The following is a 6,379-nucleotide window of genomic DNA, read 5'->3' on the forward strand; positions in this document are numbered from 1 at the left end:
GTTTACATTCTGTTGTGGGAACTGGTGTGGGAGGAGGACAGACAATAAAAAGTAAACATAATTTAAAATTTATATGATCTATTAGAAAATGACAAGTATTATGAAAAAAAGCAAACGTAGAGCAGGTTAAAGGGAATGAGGGGTGCCAGGATGGTCAGGGAAGATTAAAATTTTGAAAGGGTAATCAGGAGAGGCCTCATTGAGGAGGTGACCAACACTGAGCAAAAACTTCAAGGAAATAAAGGAGTGAGCCATGCAGGTTTCTGCGGGAAGAGTCAGTTGGGCAGAGGGAAAAGGAGCAGAAGGGCCCTAGGGTAAGACAGGTCTGTGCAGATAGGCAGAGCAATAAAATCAGAAACATAATAGAGGGCCAAGTCATCTAGGGTCTTGTGGGCCACAGTAAGGACTTTGGCTTTTATTCTGAGAGAAATGGAGAGGCAATGCAGGACTTTGAGCAAAGGAATGCTTTGAAAACTCCTCTGAGAAAAGGCCCCACTCTGACTGCAGTATAGAAAATAGACTGTAGGAGCAGGGGTAGACTTAGGAAGACCAGTTAGGAGGCTGTTACTGTAACCCAGGTAAGAGATGAGGACGGCTCAGATCAAAGTGGAAGCAGTGGAAGTGAAGAGGTTGGATTCTGGATAATTCCTCAATATAGGATTTCTTGTCTGATTGAAAGTGGAGTGAGATAAAGAAAGGAGTCAATGAAGTTTCCAGGATTCTTGACTTAACTAGAATTTTTTAAAATTAATTTTTATTGGAGTATAGTTGCTTTACAATGTTGTGTTAGTTTAACTGCAATTTTTAAATTGTCATCAGCTGAGATGGTGAAGGCTGTGGATAGAACAGGTATTGGAGGACCGGAGATCAAAATGTTCAGTTTTGGATGTACTGAATTTGAAATGATCTGTTAGATACCCAAGAGGTGATGTCAAGTACATAGCTGTGTATACAAGTCTGGAGTTTTGGAGTGAGGTCTCTGATGAATAGACACATTTGGGAGTCATCAGCATATAAACTTTATTTCAAGCCATGAGACTGATGCTCTTGGTAGTTTGGGTAGAAGGTGGGGATGAAGGCTTGACTGGAGTGGGTTTAAGAAAGAATGAGAGGAGAGACATTGGAGACAGTGTGTATGGATAGGTCTTCCAAGAAATTCTGCTGTGGTAACTGACCTGGGAAAGGGGACACGAGTATCATTTTGAAAGTCTGAGAGGGACTTCCCTGGTGGTGCAGTGGTTAAGAATCCCCCTGCCAATGCAGGGGACACGGGTTCGAGCCCTGGTCTGGGAAGATCCCACATGCCGCAGAGCAACTAAGCCCGTGTGCCACAACTACTGAGCCTGTGCTCTAGAGCCTGCAAGCCACAACTACTGAGCCTGCAAGCCACAACTACTGAAGCCTGCGTGCCTAGAGCCCATGCTCCGCAACAAGAGAAGCCACCACAATGAGAAGCCTGCACACTGCAACGACTAGACCCCGCTCACCACAACTAGAGAAAGCCTGCGGGCAGCAACAAAGACCCAACATAGCCAAAAATAAATAAATTAAAAAAAAAAAAAAGAATCCGCCTTCCAATGCAGGGGATATGGGTTCGATCCCTGGTCCGGGAACTAAGATACCACATGCCATGGGATAACTAAGCCAGCGCACCACAACTATTGAGCCTGCACACCACAACTAGAGAAGCCTGTGTGCTGTAACTAGAGAAGCCCATGCACCTCAACAAAGAGCCCACATGCCGCAACAAAGACCCAGCGCAGCCAAAATAAAAAATTAAAAAATATATAAATAAAAATAATTTAAAAAGAAAGTTTGAGAACTGAAGTCATCTCAACCATCTTTAATGAGCCTCAGGATAAAATTCTTACCAGAGTCTTGCTAAATTTTCTGCTCTCATTTTCCATTATGGACAGTCAGTCCTTTAATTTAGCCACACCAGCCTAGGCATAGGTTCCAAACCCATGCCTCTGCTTATCAGTTCACTGGGCCCAAGATGTGCACTCTCTCCTCAAACTTGCTAAACCTTTTTTTTTTAAATTTACTTATTTATTTGGCTGCATCGGGTCTTAGTTGCAGCACACAGGATCTTTGTTGTGACATGCGGGATCTTTCGTTGTGGTGTGCGGGCTCCTTGTTGCAGCACATGGGCTTTTCTCTAGTTGTGGCGCATGGGCTACAGAGCACATGGGCTCAGTAGTTGCAGCGTTCAGGCTCTCTAGTTGTGGTGTGTGGGCTCAGTAGTCGTGGCATGCAGGCTTAGTTACCCTGAGGCATGTGGGATCTTAGTTCCCTGACCAGGGATCGAACATGTGTTCCCTGCATTGGAAGGTGAATTCTTAATCACTGGACTACCAGGGAAGTCCCCTGGCTAAATTTTAACTAGTTCTTCATATCACTTAATAAGAGTCACATTTTTCTAGAAGCATTTCTGAACCTGCTCAGGCACAGTCTGATTTTTATTCCTCTACTTCTATAATATTCTGCGCATATCTCTGGCGCCTTCAGAACATCGTTGTTGACAATGGGTCACTTAAAAAATCAAAGAGGAAATTTTTAAAAGCTGGAGACAAATGAAAACGAAAACACAATGATCCACAAGCTATGGGATGCAGCAGAAACATTTCTAGGAGGGAAGTTTATAGTGATACAAGCCTACCCCTGGAAACAGGAAAAACCTCAAATAAACAATCTAACTTTGCACCTAAAGGAACTAGATAAAGAAGAACAAACAAACCCCAAAATTAGTAGAAGGAAAGAAATAATAAAGATGAGAACAGAAATAAATGAAATAGAGACAAAAAACAGAAAATATTAATGAAAGAGCTGTTCTTTGAAAAGATAAACAAAATTGATAAACCTTTAGCCAGACTCATCAAGAAAAAGGGAGAGGGCCCAAATCAATAAAATCAGAAATGAAACAGAAAAGTTACAACTGACACCATAGAAATACGAAGGATCATAAGAGATTACTAAGAGCAATTATACGCCAATAAAATGGACAACCTAGAAGAAATGGACAAATTCCTAGAAATGTACAATCTCCCAAGACTGAATCAGGAATAGAAAATATGAACAGATCAGTTACCAGTAATGAAATTGAATCAGTAATTAAAAAAAAAAAAAAAAAGCCTCTCAACAGACAAAACTCCAGAACCACAATGCTTCTACCAAAGATAAATTCTACCAAACATTTAGAGAAGAGTCACCAGGGCTTCCCTGGTGGCGCAGTGGCTGAGAGTCCGCCTGCCGATGCAGGGGACAAGGGTTCGTGCCCCAGTCCGGGAAGATCCCACATGCCGCGGAGCGGCTGGGCCCGTGAGCCATGGCCGCTGAGCCTGCGCGTCCGGAGCCTGTGCTCCGCAACGGGAGAGGCCACAGCAGTGAGAGGCCCGCGTACCACAAAAAAAAGAAGAGTTACCATCCATCCTTCTCAAACTATTCCAGAAAACTGCAGAGGAAGAAACACTTCTGAACCCATTTTATAAGGCCAGTATCACCCTGATACCAAATCCAGATAAAGATATCACAAAAATAAAAATTATAGGCCAATATCACAGATGAACCGAGATGCAGAAATCCTCAAAAACTATTAGCAAATGGAATTCAACATTAAAAGGATTGTACACCATGATCAAGTGGGATTTATCCCAGGGATGCAAGGATGGATCAATGTCCATAAATCAGTCAATGTGATACACCACATTAATAAACTGAGGAATAAAAATCATATGGTCATCTCAACAGATGTAGGAAAAGCTTGTGATAAATTCAACATTCATTTATGATTAAAACTCTCCAGAAAGTGGGCACAGAGGGAGCATACCTCAACATAATAAAGGCCATATATAACAAGCCCACAGCTAACATCATACTCAATGGTGAAAAACTGAAACATTTCCTCTAAGATCAGGAAGAATACAAGGATGCCCACTTTCATTCAACATAGTATCGGAAGTCCTAGCCACAATAATCAGACAAAAAAAAAGAAATAAGAGGAATTCAGATTGGAAAGGAAGAAGTAAAACTGTCAGTTTGAAGATGACATGATACTATACATAGAAAATTCTAAAGATGCCACAAAGAAACTACTAGAACTCACCAATGAATCTAGTAAAGTTGGAGTATACAAAATTAACATATAGAAATCTGTTGCATTTCTACACACTATCAATGAATTATCAGGAAAAAAATTAAGAAAACAATCCCATTTACAATCACATCAAAAAGAATGAAATACCTAGGAATAAATCTAACTAAGAAATGTAAGATCTGAAACCATAAAATTTCTAAAAGAAAACATATGGAGTATGCTCTGTGACACCAATCTTAGCAATATTTTTTTGAATATGTCTCCTCAGACAAGGGAAACAAAAGCAAAAATCAACAAATGGGACTATATCAAACTAAAAAGCTTTTGCATAGCAAAGGAAACTATCAGCAAAATGAAAAGGCTGCCTACAGAATAGGATAAGATACTTGCAAATAATATATCTGATAAGGGGTTAATATCCAAAATACACAAAGAACTCATACAATAAAAATAAAAAGATTAAAAAATGGGCAGAGAAGAAAAAAAAAAAGGGGACTTCCCTGGTGACGCAGTGGTTAAGAATCTGCCTGCCAATGCAGGGGACATGGGTTCGAGCCCTGGTCTGGGAAGATCCCACATGCCGCAGAGCAACTAAGCCCATGCACCACAACTACTGAGCCTGCGCTTTTGAGCCCGTGAGCCACAACTACTGAGCCTGTTTGCCACAACTACTGAAGCCCCCAAGCCTAGAGCCCGTGCTCTGCAACAAGAGAAGCCACCGCAATGAGAAGCCTGTGCACCTCAATGAAGAGTAGCTCCCCACTCGCCGAAACTAGAGAAAGCCCGCATGCAGCAACAAAGACCCAGCACAGCCAAAACATAAACAAATTTATAAAAAAACAAAACTTACAGAGAAAGAGATCAGATTTGTGGTGGGGGGTAAGGGATGGTTAAAGGCAGTCAAAAAGTACCAACTTCCTTGGGCTTCCCTGGTGGTGCAGTGGTTGAGAGTCCGCCTGCCGATGTAGGGGACATGGGTTCGTGCCCCGGTCCGGGATTCCGCGGAGCGGCTGGGTCCGTGAGCCATGGCCGCTGAGCTTGCGCGTCCGGAGCCTGTGCTCCGCAGCGGGAGAGGCCACGACAGTGAGAGGCCCGCGTACCGCAAAAAAAAAAGTACCAACTTCCAGTTATAAGATAAATAAACACTAGGGATGTAGCGTATAGCATGATAAATATAATTAAAACTGATTAAAGTTGTTAAGAGTAAATTCTCAGAGTTCTCTTCACAAGGAAAAAAATACATTTTTTCTATTTCTTTAAGTCTGTAAACTATGAGATGATGGATGTCCACTAAACATTGTGGTAATCATTTCATGATGTTGGTAAGTCAAATCATTATGCTGTACCCCTTGTTTATATAGCGCTGTGTGTCAATCATATCTCAATAAAACTGGAACAAAAAACCAACGTATCACTATTGGCTCATCAATTGTAACAAATGCGCCACGCCAGTGCACGAAGTTAATAATAGGGAAAACTGAGGCAGGGGAAGGAATATACGAGCATTCTCTGTACTTTCTGCTCAATTATCCCGTAAACTTAAAACCGCTCTAATAAAAATCTATTTTATACATTTTTAATGGTTAAAAAAACATAGCTGTTGAATTATTTGCTGAACGGGTAGTAGGAGCAGAGTAATAGAGTAATAGGAGACAAAGGAGGGAAATGGTACTGCATTTCGTAGAATTAAACTCGTTGTGAAGCGAATGCAAACTGCTAATAATATCAGATATACAAATATATTCATGAAAATTGTAGATTATAAAATTAAATGCCCGTCTTAGTCATTGGTTACCACTATTTTGATGAACAGGTTATTCGTAGCCTATCTTTGTTCAAATGATTTGCATATATTATGCAAATAAGTAGAACTACCCACAGAAGGCATATGCTGTGTGATGCTCGCCCCTGGCCCCTTGGATTGGCCCGTCAATCCACCTTATTTGCATGACGTGATTTAATAAATGAAGGCCCGCCCCCCCGGTGCTTTCACCTCTCGCGAAGAGAAGCGTGAGTTGGGACTCTTCCCTGGTTACGTAAGCTCCGCCCTCCGGCAAAAAAAAACCCTTCCGCCCCGTCTTCCAGCTCCGTCTCCTTCGCCGAAAGCGCCACGAGCCTAGGATCGTTTCCTTCCACTTTCGGCGTCCCTACGTGTCTCCGTTCCCATCTCTCCACAAACGCACGACGCACGCTCCGCCTCTTTCTCCCCCTATTTGTCGTGCAAATTCTGCGCCCAGGCCGACCGGCGCCGCATTCCCGCCCCCTCTACACGTCTCAACGGCCGAC

Source organism: Tursiops truncatus, chromosome 10 (genome assembly GCF_011762595.2).
Source record: "Tursiops truncatus isolate mTurTru1 chromosome 10, mTurTru1.mat.Y, whole genome shotgun sequence".
Taxonomy (NCBI): Eukaryota; Metazoa; Chordata; class Mammalia; order Artiodactyla; family Delphinidae; genus Tursiops; species Tursiops truncatus.